At 34.4% G+C, this 11,553-nt stretch overlaps 1 long non-coding RNA gene across 1 annotated transcript; it reads left to right on the forward strand.

Moving 5' to 3' along the window:
• Positions 1-604: 604 nt before the first annotated feature.
• Positions 605-4,406, forward strand: LOC143052347 (uncharacterized). Its single transcript, XR_012971092.1, has 4 exons — positions 605-662; positions 1,459-1,707; positions 2,705-3,003; positions 3,682-4,406. It is a non-coding gene; the product is annotated as an uncharacterized LOC143052347 (long non-coding RNA).
• The last annotated feature ends 7,147 nt before the right edge of the window (positions 4,407-11,553 follow it).

The following is an 11,553-nucleotide window of genomic DNA, read 5'->3' on the forward strand; positions in this document are numbered from 1 at the left end:
ATTTCTCTAAATGAGTGAGAAAATTCAATTAAGGGATTACAGAAAAATTAACGCATAGATAATTATTAACAATAGAACATACAGACTTATTTATGGAATTAAAGGTTTGGCTGGTCATATACGAATAATAGATCATTTTGAAGTAAAATGTCGCTAATTGAAAAACAAATTAAAACATGAAATTAGATTAGCTTAATCTTCTAAACTCGACTTAAATCTTGCACAATAAAAAATAACAAAATCCCTTAGTGAAATATTGCAATTATAACAAAACAGTGATTTTACAAAATCTTTTACAAAATGTCCGAAAAATCTCAAATCAATTTTTTGTCCATTTTTCCACTGTGACAATATGTATATTAATATAAAAAAAAGAAGATGTGTTATGATTGCCAATGAGACAACTGTCCACAAAAGACCAAAATGACACGGACATAAACAACTATAGGTCACCGTACGGCCTTCAACAATGAGTATATTACGTATATCATTAGTAAACTAGAGGCGTCAATCAAATATTTGTACCGAATCACTGGCTATTTTTAAATTGTATTTGTTCAAATCTGGCACGACTTTAATATAGATCATTTTGAACTCGTTGTGACAAGATAATACAGCATAACCTTCATTGTGTACAGGTAATACTACTGACAGTTGAAATGGTAAGCATATGCAATACAATTCTATTCATATTGTTTCTTATGCTGGCAAAATAAATCTAAATGGCGATATTGTACGTTCGGTAAAAGACAATTTCTACATCATACGATTACATTTAAAGACAAAATTTATGTCGATAAAAAAAAACCCTGATCCGAGTCCTAATCTCTGACCAAAATTGCCCAATCTCCTGATCAGAGTTTCACAGTCCACCACATGTATGCGTCCCATCACCAAAGGTCATCATTCTTCTAAAGTTTATAGAAACTTCTTCCTAGATTAAAACGGGGAACTCGTGTCATATTAGGAAAACACGAATAAGTGACACGCTCAAACGATTTTGGATAATATTTTGACAAATTGTCATTGTCTGCTTATGTTTCCGAGTTTTTTTAGCCATTTAGTTACAAGTTTTCACATTTTGCCATAGAATGTATACATTAGTGTTCAATTGCGTCATTCATAAAACACACTTACAACTGTAAAAAAAACGTTGGCGACAAGAAATTAACAAAAGATCGTTACAATATTTTAAGTTTTTAACTCTCCCAATTCGAGTAGTATATAGAATAGTTTTGAATAAATGATTTATAAATTAAGATATGTCAACAAATTTAAAAGGATTGTATCGTCTGGAATATCTATGAAATACTTGCCATTTGACCTAAAGAAACAGCCAATCTATCATTCATTTATTTGCTCTATAAATATATATATATAGCGCTGTAAAGATTTTTCACGATACATAAACAATGATTATTTTTTAATGTTCATGCTTATTTTAGTTGTATTTTACAGCTTGCATTTGAGTTGATCTTGGGTTTTTTTCCGATCCATATAGTTGCATCCACTGCTGCACCAGTAGACCATAATGCAACAGCAGAAACAAAGCTACTTTTCAACCATCTTAAGCATATTACTAATAATACAGGTAAAATACTATTCGGACACCAACAAGACACAATGATGGGAGCATACGGATATCATAATCCATATTGGAAACTTGGTAGTCCACATGATGGCGGGATTCAAGGTTGGTTGTTCCAAGTAAGTAATAGATTCATATCTACGTACATGCACCGAAACTGTTTTCATGTCACCTTTTTTTTTAAATATTTGCCCCTTTCCCTTTTATTTTAAATATACAATCCATTTAAAATCAAATTATTTCTAATGTTCAACATCTATAACTCCAAGGGTTCCCTGGGGAAAATAAGTATGGCCACTACATGTCTTCTTTCGACTGGCAGTAAACCCTTGTCGAATAGGTTATCTGTTTAGCTGTGCAGGATGTATAAGGATGCAGCTTAGTCAGATATAATTGAAAGCTAATTACTACGCCTCGTGTACGTTTTAAATTCGTTAAACGATTTTTAGGTGACTGGTTGAAAGAGTTAATTTCTATTTCTATTCAATATACACTCAATTTCCCAAACTTTCATTACAGACGGCTTATCTGACCGGATTTAATGTACTCTGCCAGGAAATGCATGAAACATTTGTCACTTGATGTTGGGCAACCAATACCAATCAATAAATCTGATGCTTTATTTCAACAAATGTTTTTACCAGTCTATCTCGGACCTAAATGACACTAGGCTAGTAAAGTTTTGGTAGAAGCGCTCATCTATTGTATGTGATAAATATTTACACTAACTTCTACACATATATTTTTACAATTTAGGATGTTTTGAAACGCATCCACGTTTGTATAGTAGTGAGTTTTATTTATGAAGTTCAGGATTTCGAATTACATCACAAGTTCACAATTTACCTGTATTTGTGAGATATTTTGAAAACTAAACAACCAGTATTCATTTAACAAATATTGTCTAAGGAGGACTTGTTCCGCCGAAATATTGATACAACACTTTTATATCATAACTTACATTTATATAGTGGCGCATGTCGTAAAGACTTGTATACAATGTTGTTGGGAGTTATTTTTTACATTCTATGTTTCGGTCATTTTAATTCATTACTCAAGGTGAGGTGGACTCGGAATATTTTTTTTTAATTGAAGATTTTTGCTTTTGCATTGCAGCCAGGCCAAGTTGTTTCGAATTCGGAAGACGATCTTAGTGATATTAAATCTATTACGGGTGAATATCCAGCAGTCATTGGGTTTGACGTTGGAGGAACTTTTTCTGCAGATGACAGAAAACGTAGTGCTTACCTTATAAAGAAAGCATCTGACCGGGGTCTTCTTATTACCATTGCTTGGCATCTTTCAAATCCAATATCCGATGGTAGTCCATGGGTCAATAAGGACAACACGGGAGAAGACATCAGACATTCAATCAGGCGGATACTTCCAAATGGTGATGTGCACTCCAAATTTAAGTACGTACCTATGACCTATTCGAGCAATTACCTATTAATTTTTTTTACAGATCTTTTTGTTGGAGAAATGTTGATACTATGCATGATTATGATAGCGAACATATATCTTGACAGTTTTCTACAGGTGTGCTTCTATTCATTTAAAAGCTATGTCTAGCGTAAATTCAAATGATATCAGTTAATTTTCTGTGGAACGTTAGGACATTTGAATGGTCCGTATGTGGCCAATTTTTGACCCTATCCATTTCAATAGCGTACTAAATTATAATCCTGATACCTTTGATAACTAAATTCAACCTCATTGTCACTCGGCAGTTCAAAATTTCATGTTGAATAAGTTATTGTGAATTTGTTGTCTCTTGAAGATGAATGAAGTATTTGCCACTGAACGTTAAGCAACCAGCAATCAATCGATTAAGTATGTTAGAGTTGTACAAGTACGCACTCGCGTCCTAACAGAATAAGATGTTTAGTCATATGCCTTGTGTAGACAGAGGGCAACGTTCTGTGCACTCAAAGAACTCTTTGATGGTTACGACATTCGTATCGAAATGCATACATCATATAAACACAACTGTATACATTATGTTTGATGAATATCAAATCAACAGCCATAATACAAACAGACGACATTGTTTATTAAATTATTACTAGATATTATCTTTTAAAATGTTGTAGGGTGATTTTAGACGAAGTAGGAGACTTTTTGAGAAGCTTAAAAGATTCACATGGTTCCACAGTCCCAGTTATCTTCAGACCATATCACGAAATGAATGGTGGTTGGTTTTGGTGGGGAACCAGTTCAAAAACAGACAATACGCCAGACGATTTTAAACAGCTGTTCCAGTTCACAGTACGTTACTTGCGAGATATCAGACAAGTTCACAATATTTTATTCGCTTACTCACCTGATAAACCGTTCAATACTGCTGATGAATATCTAAAAATTTTACCCTGGAGACGAATATGTTGATATGCTTGGTTTAGACTATTACTTCGTCCGCCCATTCAATCCAGCTGTTTCAGATTTTCAACATAAAATGCAAATATTGACAGATCTAGCACATTCTAAAGGTAAACTTGCTGCGCTAACAGAAACTGGTATTTTCTCTAATGGACTAGAATCACATCACAGTTTTTGGAATGACCATATACTATACCCCATAAAAAGTGGACATGGTACAGCACGAATATGTTATATCCATGCATGGCTCAACATATGTAACAGTCAGTCTTGTGAAATATGGGTACCATACAAAGGTCATCCAGCTGAAAACGAGTTTCTAAATCATTTTTACAAAGACCCAGTGACAATTTTTGGTTCTACTAATGGTAATATACACCCACCAGTTATTGGCTAAGTTTCAGTGCCACAAAGATAAATAAATAAAAGATAAGGTGAATGTGCAAGTCTTCTTTCATTAAAACAAATAAGTATACATTATTTTTACAAGCATGCTGAAGCACGGCTCCGGGGTCAATTTTCTCGCTGTGATGAGGATCTATTGCTGGCCTTGAGCTGTTTTTCTGCGTGTTAGAAAATGTGTTGTCTATTTGAGAGGTTTCCCGTTCGTATTTTCAATTTTAAATGCCACTGTATAAATGGGTTACAAGAATCGCTGTCACAAATGAAGCATCAAATGACCTCCAGTTTAGTCGTGTAACACTCCATATTCCAGCAGTTTTTAATCCCGATTAAAGACACCCTGTCTGTTTCAAAGGGACCAGTTTTATCTAGAGCAGGAACAATTACAGTCACAATATTAATTAAAACATCTAATTAGTAATCAAATGTACCAGGATTATAATTTAGTACGCCAGACCATAAGACTCGTCAGTGACGCTCAAATCATTATATTTATAAAGCCAAACAAGTACAAAGTTGAAGAGCATTGAGGATCAAAAAATTCCCAAAAATTGTGTCAAATACGGCTAAGGTAAGGTAATCTATACCTGGGATAAGAAAGTCCTAAGTTTTTCGAAAATTTAAAGTTTTGTAAACAGGAAATTTATAAAAATGACCACATTATTGATATTCATGTCAACACAGAAGTGTTGACTACTGGGCTGGTGATACCCTCGGGGACAAAACGTCCACCAGCAGTGGCATCGACCCAGTTGTGTAAATAGTTATCAAAGGTACCAGGCTTACAATCTAGTACGCCAGACGCGCGTTTCGTCTACATAAGACTCATCATTGACGCTCAAATCACAAAAAATCATCTAGCTAATAATGAGGAATGTAAATAAGTGTAACTCTTGTGACTTCCATCATTGTTTAATCGTCAGTCTTGCTTTCTGTATTAATTATTCATGCCAAGGGTGACTGGGGAAACGAAATATGGTCACTTGGTCTTCTCGCGACCGGCAGTAAAACTCTTCCCGGGGAACGTTGGACGTTCGTTTCGCTGTCCTGAATGTATCAAGTTTGCAGCCACGTCCGGTCAGAATGGGGACGTTAAATTCGATGTCTCGTGTTAAGGATGTACACCTCTGAGGAGCCAAAAAGTTCTAGAATTTTGTTTGTATTTTGCATTTCTACATATTGACTAAAATATTTCAGTTTCAATGTTTTACGACGTCTTAATCTATGCATAGTGTAGCGATAAGTGGTGTTCTACTTTTAAATAAAGCCATACTTTTGTTTCCACAAGAAATCCTAATTGTACAGCTGTTTTTGTCATATTGAGTGGTATAATTTTCTTGTTTATCTTTTTGGTTTTAAAATAAAACTTCACGATAAAAAATTACATTATTTATCAACCTGTTGGCATTTTGATTAGCTTTCTTTTGTATCAAAAGGTAACCGCATAGGTTGTCCAAATAGTGTCTCAAAGGAAGAAAACTTAGTATATTGTGTTGTTTGGGTAGAAAATGGGTATAATCCTGCATGCTGTTGTAGTTCTGTGACTGCTATTAAAGTATTCTCAGATTTGGCGTTATTCACTATATTCTCTAGATCATATCAGTGGTCAAACCTACCGATGGGGATCTTTCCATGTCTTGATTTGGACAATGGTTGTTTTATTTCGTTGGACACTTAAATTCGTGGATAATGTCATCCACGAAAATTGGTACCCCACGAATAAAAGTACTTTCACAGTATATGTCATCATGATTGGTGGTATATAACCTGGCAATTATGTTTGTTCTTTATTACAGTAGGACCGAGGGAGTTAATGATATAGTAACTCATTCTTTCACAGGCTGCATTTGTTTGAGGATGATAGCTACTTGTATTATCTCTAGTAGTGATGTCACACAACTCACAAAGAGCTTAAACATGCGTCGACATAAAATTAGCTCCACGGTCCAAAACAATACAACGTGGACTTTCCCAGAGACAAACTATCTCATTAAACCGTACCTTGGCAACCACTTAGCTTCCATTGATTTTAATGGAAATGCCTCGCAGCATTTGGAGTAACTGTCTACCACTAAAAGCATGTAACTGTAATTGTTGGGAGTCATTTAAAGTTCAAAATCAAAATCTTCTGCTTTCTCTCAAAGACATTTATTTTAATCGGAGGGATGCATGGTTTATTTCAACTTCTGGATCAGATGCCATTTTGCCATCATGGTCACATAGCAGCGCATCTTGACGAAGAAAGGCAGGAACGCATAAATGTTTGAGCAATTTGTGTCATGGGGGAAACTTTCTTGCATTCTTTGAAGCCATTGGTCAAAATGCCTTCAATAATTTCATAATGGTATGCCTTTACCACCAGAGATGCTTTGTTTGCATTACAGGAATAAGTTCTTTAAGCTAAAAATTAAAAATTGATTGACAATTTCTCTGTAGCTGGTATAAGGTTTTACGTGTGGTTAACAATTTATCAGGGATCGTAGCATCACAATATTTCATCATGTTGGCAATAGCATAGACACTTCAGTCATATTCGTTTGTTTACTGTTACACATCAAGCAGTTTTACAAGTACGTTCCCTTTTCCATGACCATAAACTGATGACAGCTTAACCATAAATAATGCAAGTTTAAACATTTAGTGTCAAGCAAAAGAACCGGACACTTTCCTTTTTAGATTGAATAGATGTTACCCAGTGCGACTTTTCTGCATGATGAGCTTGAACACACGGTGTATCCTTACTGCTGGATTTCTCGAAACTTTCAGACCAGCACTGTTTGTCTTCATCGTAAATTGGTGATAATGCGTTCGGTTGAAATTCAGATATATGTGGAAACTCTTTCGCTATCATATTGATACTTGCATTCACAATTTCGGAACATAACCATTGGTTATTCTCCAACATAAGTTTGTGTTGAGAATTCAAACTAGAAATCCCAGGCGTAAAACTGTTGTTCTTCGCGTCTGTATTAACTTTGCGTTTATTTATAGGTAGTTGACAAGACTTACACTGACTGCGATATAATATTCATCTCTTTTGTGTCCTCTAAAAAATTCAAAATTTTTCGTGTTTTTTTCCTTCCTGATTTTTTGTCGTTCCTTTTCGAATTCCTCTTTGAAAGCATTCTAAGATTACAATTCTCGGTTTATTCTCGTCATCACCTATTGATATTTTCGCTGACATAATATGATAACACTGCGCAGTCGGTGGCCACTGATATGTTTCTTTCGGCAGTAAGATTACAGCATGTACAGAACCTTCACCATAAATGTTGTACAGAAGTAACTTTGTCATTTTCGACTATTAGACGAACTAGCTGCAATTTTTGTGAAGGATTTGTATCCTTTGCAATTGCATCTTTCTGAATTTCTTGAGACGACACACTTTGTTCAGAATCGGGAACATTACTCTGAATAGTCGGTCATTGCGCAGTGTAAACATCACTATCAAGATCCACACAATGTTCTTCATTTTCGGATTTGCACTTTATTAGCTAAACCATATATCTAAGATACAATTTATAGGCGTAACTCTTCCAATCCCCTTGTAATTGAATGAGTTCAGAAGATACACCACATTGAAATGCCCAAGTTGCACTTCCTCTTCTGAAGCTATGAAATGAGAATCTTGTTGGACCTGATCCAAGTTTCTCATTAATATTTTTTTCAAAGTTTGTAATATATTGTAGGACACTGGCTTATTTTTCTACCAGATAATACAAGAAAAACTGGTAAAGATGCTGAAACAGGATATGTTATTCAAAATATGATATGAAACCCTATCAACTCTGTATTAAAAAAATCATACGTCTCATTTTATATTCACCATCAATTTCCAGTGTGTCGTCAATCAAGTTCTTTAATAATACATCAGTTATTATAAGCACCAAGTGAAGCTCATCCGGAACAAAATGATTGAAAGTCAAAGATATTAAAGGCATATGTTTACAACCATAGCTTTTTTTTAAATCACCGTCAAACATATCTTCAATGTTTCTACCTATGCTAGGATTGTGGCAATAATCCCATGGACAAATTGAAACTGATTCTGATTGTCCTTCTTCGTTCAATTTGCACCATGGGCAAGCATATTCACCCCATAATTCTAACAACAGCTGAATAAATTTCATATTGGCGCTGACAAAATAGTGTTTAGTGTTTTTCGCCAATATACCAATCTATCTGAGACAAAACACTATTAACTTGACCAAAAATAGGCTTACAGCATTTTTATGCCCAATTTATGGGCATTATGTTTTCTCGTTTGTGCGTCCGTCCCGCTTCAGGTTAAAGTTTTTGTGGCCACTAAACCTTCGCAACCGTAAAAGATTACGACAATTTTAATTTTTTTAAAGAAATTAATGTGTTAACCGAAGGAAGCTTTGTTTTATACTTATGTCATGTAACAGTATATAGAACCATATATTTTAGGAATCAGTGTCAAGTAAACTTTCAAATAATTTTTGATAAGACATTGTTCAGGCCGGAAGGAACAAATTATCTCTCTTATTTCAACGAAATTGTTCCGAAATAAAAATTTGGGAATCAGCGTACATTATTTAATCATTTAACACTGTATATGACATTTTGACCCGTATCAATATGAAACGTAAGTGAAAAGACCTTCAATTGTTCTCTAAACGATTTTTTTCTTTATTTCTTTATTGTCTGCAATTTCTCCCATCATTGATATATTATTAATTATGCTTTAGGCATAACGGCAAAGTGACATTTATTGGCGGGGTGTTCGTTTAGGGGAATTATCTTTTCTTATCTACAGATCACCAGACTATAAAAACAAAATGCGTACCAGTATAGAAAATATTCACGAGTTTTTTCACTTTGAAATGTCCGTTATTCTTGTAGAACTACCTCAATTAAACTCTGCTGGTTGATCCACAAAACAACAACTGTTTTTAAAGCATGACACATGTCAAACAAGTCCGGTCGAACTTGTCCGACATTAATCTAAATGCACATCTCAAACTCCTAAGATGAACCACAATGTGTTCCTTGCAACTGCAAGTATACTATTAAACATGTTTTAATTAATTGTATTGACTTTGCTGATATACGTAAGAAGCATTTCAATGTCAATAATATGTATGATTTATTCAAAAATGTTCCATTTACAAATATTGTTGCATTTTTAAAAGAAATTGGAATTTATTATAGAATATAAAACTGTTATTATATTTAAATCGTTTTGAATTTTTATCACGTTATTTTACTGTTGATTTTTATTTGTATATAATCAATTTGCTTTAGTCAAGAATTTTAGTATATTGAAGGACGTTTTGTCTTATTTTAAAAATATGCTTTAAATTGTAAAAATATTCGAATTAGCTCTCGCCGCGATATAGCCTTTTTGTGCTAATGCGGCGTAAAGCAACCAACAATCAATCAATCAATCTGAATAGTCGGTCATTGCGCAGTGTAAACATCACCATTAAGATCCACACAATGTTCTTCATTTTCGGATGGCATACTTTAGATATATTGTCGGATTCTTCATGATTTTTTTTTATACATTCTTCTCTTAAAGAATCTATCTCGGACAGACGTGTACCACTATCTCATTTGGTTTTATAATACGTTTCGGTTTGCACATTTCGTCTTTTGGATTGCGTGCATGAAAAAGTTCTGGTTTCGAACGGTAATTTCCTACTCCTACTCCTGCTATTCCTCTCTAAATTTCGATAGAGTAGTAGCACTGAAGGTTATACATGGATAACACAAAGCAATCAACGGGAAGCTCCTTATACTTGTTCAATCGTTTAATAACGGCATTCATACTTGAATACGGATTATTAATTACTTCAGAAAACGGATAATAAAGATGATCATACTTGCTGAATATCCACTTTCTACACTGATACAATATATCCTTTTCAATTGTGTTGAAGTATGTAACAAACTGTTTGGATGAACCACTTCTTCATCACTTTCGCAGTAATTCCCTAATATTAAATAGATAAAAGTCAATGTTTGTTTGATCTGTACGCATCGTCTGTAAGTTAACTGTGTCATCACAAATCAAATGGTTCTAGCACATTATAACATCGCAGTTCTGAAAATTCTTGTCTATTGCATTTGATAATCCCAGTTCATATTCTTTGTTTCGGGCATTATCATGAACCCATGTATCAGTTTTTCTGTATAACCCAAACTCACTAACAATCGATTGCAGTTAATTAGCAATATTGTCCCCGCAAGTCTTTCAGGCATATCTCACGTTCACAACACACTAGCTTTCAGTTCTCAGATACAAGTTATGTGATGTTCGGTACAGTTAGGTAACTTTCTGTAGCTGAAGTACTCGAGTACTCCGCATCCCATGTTTTGAGTTGACATAGTTGTTTTTAGTTGTTTCTGTGTTGGAACATATTCGATTGACTCTTAATGCCTGCATTTATGGGATGCTTTAAGTACAAAAAACAGGAGGGCAATTTTAGGGGATAGATATTAGTGAGTGTCAGTAGGCTTAGACTATTGATTTGTTAATATGATGCCATCTGTTAGCGAACTGGAAATATCGAGAAAGGTTATGATGGATTTAGATTTCACATGTGCAAATTTGATACTTTAATGTAAGTTGTTGGCATGAGTTATGAATGTATCTTAATCCCTGTCACTTTATTACATTTGATATCAACATCATCTATAAATTTAAACCAGGAAAACAGTTTTCGATGGACGATTCAAGGAGTCCTTTTTCCAATTTGCATATAAATATGTTTGCATATGATGGAGCCATTTGGGTTCCTATAGCATTTCCATTAACATATGATAATCTCCATCAAAAGTGAAGTTGTAGTTCTTTAGTACCAGTTTGAGCATTTTTACCAGATTTTCAGTTAGTGGATATTTTACTGGTCGGGAATTTCAAACTTCTATACATGCATCTATGCCATCTTTATGAGTAATATTCGTGTAAAGGGAGGTGACGTCTAATAGGTTCAAAGTCTCGTGTCGGAAGGAAGTGGATTTATATCCTGCATTTTTCTATGATAATCGGTTGTATCTTCGATGTGAGATGGTAAATCTTCAATATGTCAGCGAATTTCGATATTTTTTTCCGGCGGATGACCACTTGCTTGCCGTTTGCTTAAACTTCACCATGTAAAGGTCTTCTTTTGTTATTGGCCTTATGACTTTTAGATAAAAGATAAAATCTGCCCGGT

The sequence above is a fragment of the Mytilus galloprovincialis genome, chromosome 11 (genome assembly GCF_965363235.1).
Source record: "Mytilus galloprovincialis chromosome 11, xbMytGall1.hap1.1, whole genome shotgun sequence".
Classification (NCBI taxonomy): domain Eukaryota; kingdom Metazoa; phylum Mollusca; class Bivalvia; order Mytilida; family Mytilidae; genus Mytilus; species Mytilus galloprovincialis.